This window comes from Triticum urartu, chromosome 3A (genome assembly GCF_056163025.1).
Source record: "Triticum urartu cultivar PI428250 chromosome 3A, HENAU_Tu73, whole genome shotgun sequence".
In the NCBI taxonomy this organism is placed as follows: Eukaryota; Viridiplantae; Streptophyta; class Magnoliopsida; order Poales; family Poaceae; genus Triticum; species Triticum urartu.
The window spans coordinates 702,351,566-702,369,084 of record NC_141875.1 but is presented as its reverse complement, the minus strand read 5'-3'; the positions used below and the strand labels follow the sequence as shown (position 1 = coordinate 702,369,084).

The window sequence follows — 17,519 nt, the reverse complement described above, 5'->3', positions numbered from 1 at the left end:
GAAATCCGCTGCGTGAGCTCCATCTAAAAGCGCAAGGCAACCCTTAAGCATTGTTGGCCTTTTAGTCTACCATGCCATAGCTTAGACGGCAGAGCCCAGCTTATGGCCCAATCAGAAAATAAGCTGTCTCAAAGAGAAAACAGAAAATAAGCATTGCGAGGGGACAGAGTCGTGTTCGACTAGGTTACGGAGCCAGCCACCGACCATTGGACAGACTCCGGATCAAAGTACATCATGTGATCGCATTGCTAATTCGATTGGATCAACACAGAGACGTACTACTAGTATAAGTATAAGGGGTGGGTTGTGAAAAGAAAGAAATCACCTCAAGAATCAATCTGCACCAGGACAGGATAGATACACTTACCAAGAAATTCGCAATGTCGATCTTGCTGAGCGCATCGATGTGCACGGCGGAGTCGGAGCAAGGGGAGCACTTGTTCAAGATCTTCAATTACAGCATTCATAGGGGCATGCGCGTCGGCTGCTACATCGAGTCGTCATGGTTCACTGTTGGCGGCCATGAGTGGTGCCTCCACTATTACCCGGACGGGTCTATGGAAGATGGCAAGGATGACATAGTGGTTGCTTTGGAACTGAAGGAGCTGGACCATAAGGCACTCACGGCGCGGGTATCCTCCACAATCAGCTTGTTCCACTAGACAACCAAGCGGTTTTCTTCGTCGGTGGTCTTGTCGGCCAATCTTCCCAATCCAAACTACTTTTTCACGCACAATTTAAATAGGGGCGAGATGGAAGCATCGGGCTATGTTGTTGACGATCGTCTCACTATCAGATGCGCCTTGACGTCATCAATGATCCATATGTTATCGAGGAGGCCCATGTTGAGGAGGAGGCGCCACCATCGGAAATCACGGACCAACTCGGGAAGCTACTAGAGGCAAAGGAGGGCGTGGATGTGACATTCGAGGTTCAAGGAGAGAAATTTCCAGCCCACAAGCTCGTGCTAGCGATGCGGTCCCCGGTTTTCAAGGCGATGCTCTATGGGCCGATGATGGAGAAGGATTCAAGCCGCATCGTCATTAACAACATGCAACCCCTTGTCTTCAAGTTTCTTCTCCACTTCATCTATAACAATTTGTTGCCTGTAGATAAAGTCATGGGCGATGACTTGCTGGATGAAGACGATAAGAAAAAGGTAACTAGACACCTGCTTGTGGCTGCGGATCGGTATGGCATGGAAAGATTGAAGCTTATGTGTGAAAGCATCCTCTGCAAAGACCTCGATGCCGAGTCCCTTGCAACTACATTGGCTTTGGCCAATCAACATAGTTGTTCTCGGCTACAAGATGCTTGCGTTCGATTTATTGCATCATCATCTACTAAAATAGATGATGTGGTGGCAAGCAAAGGGTACAATCGGCTCAAAAGAACTTGTCCGGATACCGTAATGGAGATGTGGGAAAAAGCAAGTAGGCTCCGCAACCGCAAAACCTAGGATTGTTACTTTATGATCATCTTAACTACTCACCCTAAAAAGACTACTTGCTTTTTTCCCAATCATTCTGTGGCCTTCTAGTGCTCACACATGTTTGATGGTACTAGTGGTTGGGGCGCCACCCGGTGGCGCCGCTTAAGAAAAAGTTGCGCGTACATTTTCATTTAGAAATATACATGTAGTCCTCATCCATCTAGAAAAATATTTTTAAAAAATCCTCACATTCATCTAAAAAAGAAGTAAAAGGAAGAAAAAATCACCAACGCAGGCTACCAGCGAGCGCCACTTTGTGTAGCTCTCCATTTAAAAAACTATATGAGGTCATTATCTTCATCTAAATAAAACATTTAAAAAAATTCTCACCTACATCTAAAAATAATATTCAAAAGCTTTTTCACCGCGGCCAACCAACTTGCACCACATGGCATAGTTGGTTGGCCGCCGTTCACGCGTAGCTTAATGGTTTTAATGGAACACGATCGATGAAGATGATCTACAAGGTAAATAGGGCTGGCATCGTTTTACCACAACCAAACTGTTAGGATTTTCTGGTGTTAGGATTACAGGCTAGACAGAAATTTGTAAAACACAACTCACGTGCTTTCCTTGTAAGGTAATGAACCATGAGATGTTCTAAGCAGCTACTCTCTTCGTTCCTAAATATAATTTTTTTTGAAGATTCCAATATGAACTACATACAAAGCAAAATATGCCTATATACATCCGTATATAGTCCTGATTGAAATCTCTAAAAATACTTATATTTAGGAACGGAGGGAGTAGAACGGTGTGCGTTGCCTTTCTCAAACAGGATTGTTCATGGAAGTTTTTGGCTTAATTTGTTGACCCAATAGGGCGACATGTCCAACACAAAGGCAAAACCGATTTCTCTCAAGAATACACAGGGGCACAGGCCAAATAATCAAACACTGACGCTGTACCATGAACAATCATCCGTAAATTAATATAAGAGCATTTAGATTACTACTTCCTTCGTCCCAAAAATCTTGTCTTAGATTTATTTAGATATGGATATATCTAACACTAAAATATGAATAGATACATCCATATGTAGACAAATCTAAGACAAGAATTTTGGGATGAAGGGAGTACTTTACTGATCTAAATGTTTTTATATTAGTTTACAGAGGGAGTATCATGTCTGAATATCCAACAAAAGATGAGACTAATTCATTTCAAGACATTAGAGCATCTCCAACCGTTCGGCCCCCCCGGGCGCTAAAAAAGGGTGGCATGGGGGCGAACCGGCGCTAGTTCGGCCTCTGGGGCGACCTAGCTCCCAGTCACGCCCCCAGGCGCCGCCCCCAAGACGCGAAAAATTCGAACTTGGTCGTTCCCGTTCAGAAAAGACGCCACAAGTCGGGCGATCGCAAGCCACAGTTCGGCGTACAAAAAATAGAGCGGCAGAAGTTCGCGTGCGCATCACTCGGCGGGCTCTGCCCCAGGCGTCGGCGGAGTTGGCGTGCGCGGGCTTGGCGGTGTCGGAGCAGCCTCTGCGCTGGGCGGTGTCGGCGCGGCTTCGGTGGTGCTGGGCGTCGTGAAGGCGTCGTCACGCGGGCTTGGCGGCGGCGGCGGCGTGTGCGTCGGCGTCGGCGGCCTTGTCGAGGGAAGCTGGTTCCGGATGAGGCCGCGCTCCGCCAAGTACCACGCCTTGACCGCCTCGTCGGTGCTCTGGAGCATGTCCGCCCCGCCCAGCAGGAAAGCCAGGTCGGTGTTTCTCTTCTTCGCGGCGACGTTCGTCCGGAGCAGGTCGAGCTTGACGGCGCTGCTCGACATCAACACCGACCACCGCGCCTCGGTCTTCTCTTCACGAAGGACGGCCCAGGCCTGCGCTGTTGGAAATATGCCCTAGAGGCAATAATAAATTAGTTATTATTATATTATATTTCATTGTTCATGATAATCGTTTATTATCCATGCTAGAATTGTATTGATATGAAACTCAGATACATGTGTGGATACATAGACAACACCATATCCCTAGTAAGCCTCTAGTTGACTAGCTCGTTGATCAATAGATGGTTACGGTTTCCTGACCATGGACATTGGATGTCGTTGATAACGGGATCAAATCATTAGGAGAATGATGTGATGGACAAGACCCAATCCTAAGCCTAGCACAAAGATCGTGTAGTTCGTATGCTAAAGCTTTTCTAATGTCAAGTATCATTTCCTTAGACCATGAGATTGTACAACTCCCGGATACCGTAGGAATGCTTTGGGTGTACCAAACGTCACAACGTAACTGGGTGGCTATAAAGGTTCACTACAGGTATCTCCGAAAGTGTCTGTTGGGTTGGCACGAATCGAGACTGGGATTTGTCACTCCGTGTAAACGGAGAGGTATCTCTGGGCCCACTCGGTAGGACATCATCATAATGTGCACAATGTGATCAAGGAGTTGATCACGGGATGATGTGTTACGGAACGAGTAAAGAGACTTGTCGGTAACGAGATTGAACAAGGTATCGGGGTACCGACGATCGAATCTCGGGCAAGTATCGTACCCATGGACAAAGGGAATTGTATACGGGATTGATTGAATCCTTGACATCGTGGTTCATCCGATGAGATCATCGTGGAGCATGTGGGAGCCAACATGGGTATCCAGATCCCGTTGTTGGTTATTGACCGGAGAGTTGTCTCGGCCATGCCTGCATGACTCCCGAGCCCGTAGGGTCTACACACTTAAGGTTCGATGATGCTAGGGTTATAGGGAATAGATGTATGTGGTTACCGAATGTTGTTCGGAGTCCCGGATGAGATCCTGGACGTCACGAGGAGTTCCGGAATGGTCCGGAGGTAAAGATTTATATATGGGAAGATATCATATGGTCACCGGAATAATTCGGGGGTTACCGGTATTGTACCGGGACCACCGGAGGGGTTCCGGGGGTCCACCGGGAGGGTCCACCTGCCCCGGAGGGCCCTATGGGCTGTATGTGGAGAGGGACCAGCCCCTTAGTGGGCTGGGCGCCTCCCCCCCTAGGGCCCATGCGCCTAGGGTTTGGGGAACCCTAAAGGGGGGGCGCCCCCTTGCCTTGGGGGGCAAGGCAACCCCCCTTGGCCGCCGCCCCCTCCTCAGATTGGATCTGAGGGGGCCGGGCCCCCTCTCCCTTGCCCCTATATATATGTGGGGGTTGGGAGGGCAGCCGCACCCAAGTTCTGGCGCAGCCCTCCCCATCTCCCAAGTCATCCTCTTCTCCTATGGTGCTTGGCGAAGCCCTGCAGGATTACCACGCTCCTCCTTCACCACCATGCCGCCGTGCGGCTGCTGGATGGAGCCTTCCCCAACCTCTCCTTCTCCCCTTGCTGGATCAAGGCGTAGGAGACGTCACCGGGTTGTACGTGTGTTGAACGCGGAGGTGCCGTCCGTTCGGCACTAGGATCATTGATGATTTGGATCACGACGAGTACGACTCCATCAACCCCGTTCACTTGAACGCTTCTGCTTAACGATCTACAAGGGTATGTAGATGCACTCCCCTTCCCCTCATTGCTAGATTACTCCATAGATTGATCTTGGTGATGCGTAGAAAATTTTAAATTTCTGCTACATTCCCCAACAGTGGTATCATAGCTAGGTCTATGCGTAGTTTCTATGCACGAGTAGAACACAAAGCAGTTGTGGGCGTTGATTTTGTCAATTTACTTGCCGTTACTAGTCTTATCTTGATTCGGCGGCATCGTGGGATGAAGCGGCCCGGCCGACCTTACACGTACTCTTACGTGAGACTGGTTCCACCGACTGACATGCACTAGTTGCATAAGGTGGCTAGCGGGTGTCTGTCTCTCCCACTTTAGTCGGATCGGATTCGATGAAAAGGGTCCTTATGAAGGGTAAATAGAAATTGGCATATCACGTTGTGGTTTTGGCGTAGGTAAGAAACGTTCTTGCTAGAAACCTATAGCAGCCACGTAAAAACTTGCAACAACAATTAGAGGACGTCTAACTTGTTTTTGCAGCATATGCCTTGTAATGTGATATGGCCGAAAGGATGTGATGAATGATATATGTGATGTATGAGATTGATCATGTTCTTGTAACAGGAATCACGATTTGCATGTCGATGAGTATGACAACCGGCAGGAGCCATAGGAGTTGTCTTAATTTATTTATGACCTGCGTGTCAACATAAATGTCATGTAATTACTTTACTTTATTGCTAAAGCGTTAGCCATAGTAGTAGAAGTAATAGATGATGAGACAACTACAAGAAGACACGATGATGGAGATCATGATGATGGAGATCATGGTGTCATGCCGGTGACAATGATGATCATGGAGCCCCGAAGATGGAGATCACAAGGAGCAAAATGATATTGGCCATATCATGTCACTATTTGATTGCATGTGATGTTTATCATGTTTTACATCTTATTTGCTTAGAACGACGGTAGCTTAAATAAGATGATCCCTCACTAAAATTTCAAGAAAGTGTTCCCCCTAACTGTGCACCGTTGCGAAGGTTCGTCGTTTCAAAGCACCACGTGATGATCGGGTGTGATAGATTCTAACGTTCGAATACAACGGGTGTAAGCCAGATTTACACACGCAATACACTTAGGTTGACTTGACGAGCCTAGCATGTACAGACATGGCCTCAGAACACGGAAGACCGAAAGGTTGAACATGAGTCGTATAGAAGATACGATCAACATGAGATGTTCACCGTTGATGACTAGTCCGTCTCACGTGATGATCGGACACGGCCTAGTCGATTCGGATCATGTTTCACTTAGATGACTAGAGGGATGTCTATCTGAGTGGGAGTTCATTAAATAATTTGATTAGATGAACTCAATTATCATGAACATAGTCTAAATTGTCTTTGCAAATATGTTGTAGATAGATAGCTCACGTTGTAGCTCCCTGTTTCAATACGTTCCTAGAGAAAGATTAAGTTGAAAGATATTGTAAGCAATGATGCGGACTAGGTCCGTAGTCCGAGGAGTGTCCTCACTGCTACACAGAAGGCTTATGTCTTTGATGCACCGCTCGATGTGCAAACCCCTACAACATCGTCTGTGGATGTTGTGAACACCTGACAGACACATCCTGATGACTACTTGATAGTTTAGTGCACCATACTTTACGGCTTAGAATCGGGATTCCAATGACATTTTGAACGCCATAAGACATATGAGATGTTCCAAGAGCTGAAATTGGGATTTCAGGCTCATGCCCGTGTTGAGAGGTGTGAGACCTCTGACAAGTTCTTTAGCCAACAAGATGGAGGAGAATAGCTCAGCTAGTGAGCATGTGCTCAGAATGTCTGGGTGCTACAATCACATAAATCAAGTGGGAGTTAAACTTCCAGATAAGATAGTGATTGCTAGAGTTCTCTAGCCACTATCACTAAGCTACTAGATCTTCGTGATGAACTATGACATGCAAGGGATGGAGTTGGTCCCGGAGCTATTCGCGGTGCTTAAGACCATAAAAGGTAGAAATCAAGAAGGAGCATCAAGTGTTGATGGTTTAACAAGACCACTGGTTTCAAGAATGGCAAGGGCTAGAAGGGAAACTTCATGGATGGCAAACCAGTTGCCGCTCCAGTAAAGGAACCCAAGGTTGAACCCAAACTCGAGACTAAGTCCTTCTATTGTAAGGGGAACGGTCACTGGTAGCGGAATTACCCCAAATGCATGGTAGATAAGAAGGCTGGCAACTTCAACAAAGTATATATGTGTTATTAATGTGTACCTCGCTACTACTCCTGGTAGCACCTGGGTATTGGATACCGGTTTAGTTGCTATTACTGGTGACTTGAAGCAAAAGCTACGGACTAAACGGAGACTGGCTAAGGGCGAGGTGACGATGTGTGTTGGAAGTGTTTCCAAAGTTGATGAGATCACCATCGCACGCTCCATCTGCCTTCGGGATTAGTATTGAACCTAGATAAATGTTATCAGGTGTCTACGTTGAGCATGAATATGATTAGATCATGTTCATTGCAATACGGTCATTCATTTAAGTTAGAGAATAATGGTTATTCTGTTTACATGAATGATACCTTTCATGGTCATGCACCCTATGTGAATGGTTCATTGAATCTCGGTCGTGGTAATACACATGTTCACGCTAAAAGATGTAGAGTTAATAATGATAGTACCACTTTCTCGTGGCACTGCCGCTTAGGTCATATTGGCGTAAGATGCATGAAGAAACTCCATGTCGATGGATGTTTGGAGTCACTTGATTTTGAATCGCTTGACACATGCGAGCCATGCCTCATGGGCAGGATGACTAAGACCCCGCTTTCAGGTACAATGAAATGGGCAAGTGACTTGTTGGAAATCATACATGCTGATGCGTGTGATCCAATGAGAATTGAAGCGTGCGGTGGATATCGCTATTTTCTCATTTCACTGACGATTTGAGTAGATATAGGTATATTTACTTAATGAAGCACAAGTCTGAAACGTTTGAAAAGTTCAAGCGATTTCAGAGTGAAGTTAAGAATCATCATAACAAGAAGATCAAATTCCTACGATCTGATCAATGAGAATATCTGAGTTATGAGTTTGGCAAACACTTAAGACATTGTGGAATTGTTTCATAGTTGAAGCCACCTGGAACACCACTGGGTTATGGTGTGTCCGGACGTCGTAATCGAACCATATGAGATATGGTGCGATCTATGATGTCTCTTATCAATCTACCGTTTTCATTTTGAGGTTATGCGTTAGAGACAGCTGCATTCACTTTAGATAGGACACCATCTAAGTCCGTTGAGACGACGTCGTATGAACATTGGTTTGGCAAGAAACCAAAGTTGCCGTTTCTTAATGTTTGGGGCTGCGATGCTTAAGGCTTCAGCCGGAGAAGCTCGAACCCAAAGCGGACAAACACATCTTCATAGAATACCCAAAGGTGACAGTTGGGTACACCTTCTATCTCAGATCCGAGGGCAAATTGTTTGTCGCTAAGAACGGGTCCTTTCTCGAGAAGGAGTTTCTCTCTAAAGAATTGAGTGGGAGGAAGATAGAACTTGATGAGGTTGTCGAACCTTTACTTCAACCAGAGAGTGATGCAACACGGAAAGATGTTTTTTGTGGAGCCTACATCTGTTGAATAGGAAATTAATGATAGTGATCATGAAGCTTCGGATCAAGTTGCTATCGAACCTCGTAGGTCGACAAGGACATGTACTATTCCTGAGTGGTACGGTAATCCTGTCTTAGATATCATGTTGTTAGACAACAATGAACCTACGAGCTATGGAGAAGCGATGGTGGGCCCGTATTCCGACAAATTGTTAGAAGCCATGAAATCCGACATAGGATCCATATATCAGAACAAAGTATGGACTTTGGTGGACTTGCCCGATGATCGGCAAGCCATTGAGATAAATGGATCTTTAAGAAGAAGACGGACGTGGGCGGTAATGTTACCGTCTATGAAGCTTGACTTGTGGGAAAGAGTCTTTTCACAAGTTCAAGGAGTTGACTACGATGAGAATTTCTCACCCGTAGCGATGCTTAAGTCCATCGAATCATGATAGCATTAGCTGTATTTTTCGATTATGAAATCTTACAGATGGATGTCAAAACAAGTTTTCTTACCAGTTTTCGTAAGAAAAGTTGTATGTGATACAATAAAAGGTTTTGTCGATCCTAAGGATGCTAAAAGGTATGCTGGCTCCAGCAATCCTTCTATGGACTAGAGCAAGCATCTCGGAATCGGAATATATGTTTTGATGGAGTGATCAAAGCTTTTAGGTTTATACAATGTTTGCTAGAAACTTGTATTTACAAGAAAGTGAGTGGGAGCACTACAACATTTCTGATAAGTATATGTGGATGACATATTGTTGATCCGAAATAATGTAGAATTTCTGGAAAGCATAAACGGTTGTTTGAAGAGTGTTTTTCAAAGGAAGACCTGGATAAAGCTGCTTACATATTGGGCATCAAGATCTATAGAGATGGATCAAGACGCCTGATGGTACTTTCAAAGAACGCACACCTTGACATGTTTTTGAAGGAGTTCAAAATAGATCAGTCAAAGAAGGGGTTCTTACCTGAGTTGTAAGGTGTGAAGTTGAGTAAGACTCAAAGCTTGACCATGGCATAAGAAAGAGAAAGGACGAAGGTCGTTCCCTATGCTTTTGTCATAGGCTCTATACGGTATGCCATGCTGAAGTACCGCACCTGGTGTGTGCCTTGCCACATGTCTGGCAGGAGGGTACAAAGGTGATCTAGGAGTAGATCACCAGATAGCGGTCAAAATTATCCTTAGAGGAATAAGGAAATGTTTATCGGTTATGTAGGTGATAAAGAGTTCGACGTAAAGAGTTACATCGATGCAAGCTTAACACCTATCCGGATAGCTCTGAGTAGAGATACCGGATACGTATAATGGAGCAACAATTTGGAATAGCTCCAAGTGGAACGTGGCAGCAGCATCTACGATATAAAGTTTTGCGAAATACATAGGGATCTGAATATGGCAAGACCCGTTGACTACAACCTCTCTCACAAGCATAACATGATCAAACCCAGAACTCTTTGATTGTTTATCACATAGTGATTTGAACTAGATCATTAAGTCTAGTAGACTCTTGGATGTTGGTCACATGGCGATGTGACCTGTGAGTGTTAATCACATGGCGATGTGAACTAGATTATTGACTCTAGTGCAAGTGGGAGACTGTTGGAAATATGCCCTAGAGGCAATAACAAATTAGTTATTATTATATTATATTTCATTGTTCATGATAATCGTTTATTATCCATGCTAGAATTGTATTGATAGGAAACTCAGATACATGTGTGGATACATAGACAACACCATGTCCCTAGTAAGCCTCTAGTTGACTAGCTCGTTGATCAATAGATGGTTACGGTTTCCTGACCATGGACATTGGATGTCGTTGATAACGGGATCACATCATTAGGAGAATGATGTGATGGACAAGACCCAATCCTAAGCCTAGCAGAAAGATCGTGTAGTTCGTATGCTAAAGCTTTTCTAATGTCAAGTACCATTTCCTTAGACCATGAGATTGTGCAACTCCCGGATACCGTAGGAATGCTTTGGGTGTACCAAACGTCACAACGTAACTGGGTGGCTATAAAGGTTCACTGCAGGTATCTCTGAAAGTGTCTGTTGGGTTGGCACGAATCGAGACTGGGATTTGTCACTCCGTGTAAACGGAGAGGTATCTCTGGGCCCACTCGGTAGGACATCATCATAATGTGCACAATGTGATCAAGGAGTTGATCACGGGATGGTGTGTTACGGAACGAGTAAAGAGACTTGCCGGTAACGAGATTGAACAAGGTATCGGGATACCGACGATCGAATCTCGGGCAAGTATCGTACCGATGGACAAAGGGAATTGTATACTGGATTGATTGAATCCTTGACATCGTGGTTCATCCGATGAGATCATCGTGGAGCATGTGGGAGCCAACATGGGTATCCAGATCCCGCTGTTGGCTATTGACCGGAGAGTTGTCTCGGCCATGCCTGCATGACTCCCGAGCCCGTAGGGTCTACACACTTAAGGTTCGATGACGCTAGGGTTATAGGGAATAGATGTACGTGGTTACCGAATGTTGTTCGGAGTCCCGGATGAGATCCTGGACGTCACGAGGAGTTCCGGAATGGTCCGGAGGTAAAGATTTATATATGGGAAGATATCATATGGTCACCGGAATAATTCGGGGGTTACCGGTATTGTACCGGGACCACCGAAGGGGTTCCGGGGGTCCACCGGGAGGGTCCACCTGCCCCGGAGGGCCCTATGGGCTGTATGTGGAGAGGGACCAGCCCCTTAGTGGGCTGGGCGCCTCCCCCCTAGGGCCCATGCGCCTAGGGTTTGGGGAACCCTAAAGGGGGGGCGCCCCCTTGCCTTGGGGGGCAAGGCAACCCCCCTTGGCCGCCGCCCCCTCCTCAGATTGGATCTGAGGGGGCCGGGCCCCCTCTCCCTTGCCCCTATATATATGTGGGGGTTGGGAGGGCAGCCGCACCCAAGTTCTGGCGCAGCCCTCCCCATCTCCCAAGTCATCCTCTTCTCCTATGGTGCTTGGCGAAGCCCTGCAGGATTACCACGCTCCTCCTTCACCACCATGCCGCCGTGCTGCTGCTGGATGGAGCCTTCCCCAACCTCTCCTTCTCCCCTTGCTGGATCAAGGCGTAGGAGACGTCACCGGGTTGTACGTGTGTTGAACGCGGAGGTGCCGTCCGTTCGGCACTAGGATCATTGATGATTTGGATCACGACGAGTACGACTCCATCAACCCCGTTCACTTGAACGCTTCTGCTTAACGATCTACAAGGGTATGTAGATGCACTCCCCTTCCCCTCATTGCTAGATTACTCCATAGATTGATCTTGGTGATGCGTAGAAAATTTTAAATTTCTGCTACATTCCCCAACAGTGGTATCATAGCTAGGTCTATGCGTAGTTTCTATGCACGAGTAGAACACAAAGCAGTTGTGGGCGTTGATTTTGTCAATTTACTTGCCGTTACTAGTCTTATCTTGATTCGGCGGCATCGTGGGATGAAGCGGCCCGGCCGACCTTACACGTACTCTTACGTGAGACTGGTTCCACCGACTGACATGCACTAGTTGCATAAGGTGGCTAGCGGGTGTCTGTCTCTCCCACTTTAGTCGGATCGGATTCGATGAAAAGGGTCCTTATGAAGGGTAAATAGAAATTGGCATATCACGTTGTGGTTTTGGCGTAGGTAAGAAACGTTCTTGCTAGAAACCTATAGCAGCCACGTAAAAACTTGCAACAACAATTAGAGGACGTCTAACTTGTTTTTGCAGCATATGCCTTGTAATGTGATATGGCCGAAAGGATGTGATGAATGATATATGTGATGTATGAGATTGATCATGTTCTTGTAACAGGAATCACGATTTGCATGTCGATGAGTATGACAACCGGCAGGAGCCATAGGAGTTGTCTTAATTTATTTATGACCTGCGTGTCAACATAAATGTCATGTAATTACTTTACTTTATTGCTAAAGCGTTAGCCATAGTAGTAGAAGTAATAGATGATGAGACAACTACAAGAAGACACGATGATGGAGATCATGATGATGGAGATCATGGTGTCATGCCGGTGACAATGATGATCATGGAGCCCCGAAGATGGAGATCACAAGGAGCAAAATGATATTGGCCATATCATGTCACTATTTGATTGCATGTGATGTTTATCATGTTTTACATCTTATTTGCTTAGAATGACGGTAGCTTAAATAAGATGATCCCTCACTAAAATTTCAAGAAAGTGTTCCCCCTAACTGTGCACCGTTGCGAAGGTTCGTCGTTTCAAAGCACCACGTGATGATCGGGTGTGATAGATTCTAACGTTCGAATACAACGGGTGTAAGCCAGATTTACACACGCAATACACTTAGGTTGACTTGACGAGCCTAGCATGTACAGACATGGCCTCAGAACACGGAAGACCGAAAGGTTGAACATGAGTCGTATAGAAGATACGATCAACATGAGATGTTCACCGTTGATGACTAGTCCGTCTCACGTGATGATCGGACACGGCCTAGTCGATTCGGATCATGTTTCACTTAGATGACTAGAGGGATGTCTATCTGAGTGGGAGTTCATTAAATAATTTGATTAGATGAACTCAATTATCATGAACATAGTCTAAATTGTCTTTGCAAATATGTTGTAGATAGATAGCTCACGTTGTAGCTCCCTGTTTCAATACGTTCCTAGAGAAAGATTAAGTTGAAAGATATTGTAAGCAATGATGCGGACTAGGTCCGTAGTCCGAGGAGTGTCCTCACTGCTACACAGAAGGCTTATGTCTTTGATGCACCGCTCGATGTGCAAACCCCTACAACATCGTCTGTGGATGTTGTGAACACCTGACAGACACATCCTGATGACTACTTGATAGTTTAGTGCACCATACTTTACGGCTTAGAATCGGGATTCCAATGACATTTTGAACGCCATAAGACATATGAGATGTTCCAAGAGCTGAAATTGGGATTTCAGGCTCATGCCCGTGTTGAGAGGTGTGAGACCTCTGACAAGTTCTTTAGCCAACAAGATGGAGGAGAATAGCTCAGCTAGTGAGCATGTGCTCAGAATGTCTGGGTGCTACAATCACATAAATCAAGTGGGAGTTAAACTTCCAGATAAGATAGTGATTGCTAGAGTTCTCTAGCCACTATCACTAAGCTACTAGATCTTCGTGATGAACTATGACATGCAAGGGATGGAGTTGGTCCCGGAGCTATTCGCGGTGCTTAAGACCATAAAAGGTAGAAATCAAGAAGGAGCATCAAGTGTTGATGGTTTAACAAGACCACTGGTTTCAAGAATGGCAAGGGCTAGAAGGGAAACTTCATGGATGGCAAACCAGTTGCCGCTCCAGTAAAGGAACCCAAGGTTGAACCCAAACTCGAGACTAAGTCCTTCTATTGTAAGGGGAACGGTCACTGGTAGCGGAATTACCCCAAATGCATGGTAGATAAGAAGGCTGGCAACTTCAACAAAGTATATATGTGTTATTAATGTGTACCTCGCTACTACTCCTGGTAGCACCTGGGTATTGGATACCGGTTTAGTTGCTATTACTGGTGACTTGAAGCAAAAGCTACGGACTAAACGGAGACTGGCTAAGGGCGAGGTGACGATGTGTGTTGGAAGTGTTTCCAAAGTTGATGAGATCACCATCGCACGCTCCATCTGCCTTCGGGATTAGTATTGAACCTAGATAAATGTTATCAGGTGTCTACGTTGAGCATGAATATGATTAGATCATGTTCATTGCAATACGGTCATTCATTTAAGTTAGAGAATAATGGTTATTCTGTTTACATGAATGATACCTTTCATGGTCATGCACCCTATGTGAATGGTTCATTGAATCTCGGTCGTGGTAATACACATGTTCACGCTAAAAGATGTAGAGTTAATAATGATAGTACCACTTTCTCGTGGCACTGCCGCTTAGGTCATATTGGCGTAAGATGCATGAAGAAACTCCATGTCGATGGATGTTTGGAGTCACTTGATTTTGAATCGCTTGACACATGCGAGCCATGCCTCATGGGCAGGATGACTAAGACCCCGCTTTCAGGTACAATGAAATGGGCAAGTGACTTGTTGGAAATCATACATGCTGATGCGTGTGATCCAATGAGAATTGAAGCGTGCGGTGGATATCGCTATTTTCTCATTTCACTGACGATTTGAGTAGATATAGGTATATTTACTTAATGAAGCACAAGTCTGAAACGTTTGAAAAGTTCAAGCGATTTCAGAGTGAAGTTAAGAATCATCATAACAAGAAGATCAAATTCCTACGATCTGATCAATGAGAATATCTGAGTTATGAGTTTGGCAAACACTTAAGACATTGTGGAATTGTTTCATAGTTGAAGCCACCTGGAACACCACTGGGTTATGGTGTGTCCGGACGTCGTAATCGAACCATATGAGATATGGTGCGATCTATGATGTCTCTTATCAATCTACCGTTTTCATTTTGAGGTTATGCGTTAGAGACAGCTGCATTCACTTTAGATAGGACACCATCTAAGTCCGTTGAGACGACGTCGTATGAACATTGGTTTGGCAAGAAACCAAAGTTGCCGTTTCTTAATGTTTGGGGCTGCGATGCTTAAGGCTTCAGCCGGAGAAGCTCGAACCCAAAGCGGACAAACACATCTTCATAGAATACCCAAAGGTGACAGTTGGGTACACCTTCTATCTCAGATCCGAGGGCAAATTGTTTGTCGCTAAGAACGGGTCCTTTCTCGAGAAGGAGTTTCTCTCTAAAGAATTGAGTGGGAGGAAGATAGAACTTGATGAGGTTGTCGAACCTTTACTTCAACCAGAGAGTGATGCAACACGGAAAGATGTTTTTTGTGGAGCCTACATCTGTTGAATAGGAAATTAATGATAGTGATCATGAAGCTTCGGATCAAGTTGCTATCGAACCTCGTAGGTCGACAAGGACATGTACTATTCCTGAGTGGTACGGTAATCCTGTCTTAGATATCATGTTGTTAGACAACAATGAACCTACGAGCTATGGAGAAGCGATGGTGGGCCCGTATTCCGACAAATTGTTAGAAGCCATGAAATCCGACATAGGATCCATATATCAGAACAAAGTATGGACTTTGGTGGACTTGCCCGATGATCGGCAAGCCATTGAGATAAATGGATCTTTAAGAAGAAGACGGACGTGGGCGGTAATGTTACCGTCTATGAAGCTTGACTTGTGGGAAAGAGTCTTTTCACAAGTTCAAGGAGTTGACTACGATGAGAATTTCTCACCCGTAGCGATGCTTAAGTCCATCGAATCATGATAGCATTAGCTGTATTTTTCGATTATGAAATCTTACAGATGGATGTCAAAACAAGTTTTCTTACCAGTTTTCGTAAGAAAAGTTGTATGTGATACAATAAAAGGTTTTGTCGATCCTAAGGATGCTAAAAGGTATGCTGGCTCCAGCAATCCTTCTATGGACTAGAGCAAGCATCTCGGAATCGGAATATATGTTTTGATGGAGTGATCAAAGCTTTTAGGTTTATACAATGTTTGCTAGAAACTTGTATTTACAAGAAAGTGAGTGGGAGCACTACAACATTTCTGATAAGTATATGTGGATGACATATTGTTGATCCGAAATAATGTAGAATTTCTGGAAAGCATAAACGGTTGTTTGAAGAGTGTTTTTCAAAGGAAGACCTGGATAAAGCTGCTTACATATTGGGCATCAAGATCTATAGAGATGGATCAAGACGCCTGATGGTACTTTCAAAGAACGCACACCTTGACATGTTTTTGAAGGAGTTCAAAATAGATCAGTCAAAGAAGGGGTTCTTACCTGAGTTGTAAGGTGTGAAGTTGAGTAAGACTCAAAGCTTGACCATGGCATAAGAAAGAGAAAGGACGAAGGTCGTTCCCTATGCTTTTGTCATAGGCTCTATACGGTATGCCATGCTGAAGTACCGCACCTGGTGTGTGCCTTGCCACATGTCTGGCAGGAGGGTACAAAGGTGATCTAGGAGTAGATCACCAGATAGAGGTCAAAATTATCCTTAGAGGAATAAGGAAATGTTTATCGGTTATGTAGGTGATAAAGAGTTCGACGTAAAGAGTTACATCGATGCAAGCTTAACACCTATCCGGATAGCTCTGAGTAGAGATACCGGATACGTATAATGGAGCAACAATTTGGAATAGCTCCAAGTGGAACGTGGCAGCAGCATCTACGATATAAAGTTTTGCGAAATACATAGGGATCTGAATATGGCAAGACCCGTTGACTACAACCTCTCTCACAAGCATAACATGATCAAACCCAGAACTCTTTGATTGTTTATCACATAGTGATTTGAACTAGATCATTAAGTCTAGTAGACTCTTGGATGTTGGTCACATGGCGATGTGATCTGTGAGTGTTAATCACATGGCGATGTGAACTAGATTATTGACTCTAGTGCAAGTGGGAGACTGTTGGAAATATGCCCTAGAGGCAATAACAAATTAGTTATTATTATATTATATTTCATTGTTCATGATAATCGTTTATTATCCATGCTAGAATTGTATTGATAGGAAACTCAGATACATGTGTGGATACATAGACAACACCATGTCCCTAGTAAGCCTCTAGTTGACTAGCTCGTTGATCAATAGATGGTTACGGTTTCCTGACCATGGACATTGGATGTCGTTGATAACGGGATCACATCATTAGGAGAATGATGTGATGGACAAGACCCAATCCTAAGCCTAGCAGAAAGATCGTGTAGTTCGTATGCTAAAGCTTTTCTAATGTCAAGTACCATTTCCTTAGACCATGAGATTGTGCAACTCCCGGATACCGTAGGAATGCTTTGGGTGTACCAAACGTCACAACGTAACTGGGTGGCTATAAAGGTTCACTGCAGGTATCTCTGAAAGTGTCTGTTGGGTTGGCACGAATCGAGACTGGGATTTGTCACTCCGTGTAAACGGAGAGGTATCTCTGGGCCCACTCGGTAGGACATCATCATAATGTGCACAATGTG

The 17,519-nt window shown here is 44.9% G+C and overlaps 1 pseudogene; it reads left to right on the top strand.

Moving 5' to 3' along the window:
• Positions 1-380: 380 nt before the first annotated feature.
• On the top strand, positions 381-1,437 carry LOC125547258 (BTB/POZ and MATH domain-containing protein 2-like; annotated as a pseudogene).
• Positions 1,438-17,519: the final 16,082 nt, after the last annotated feature.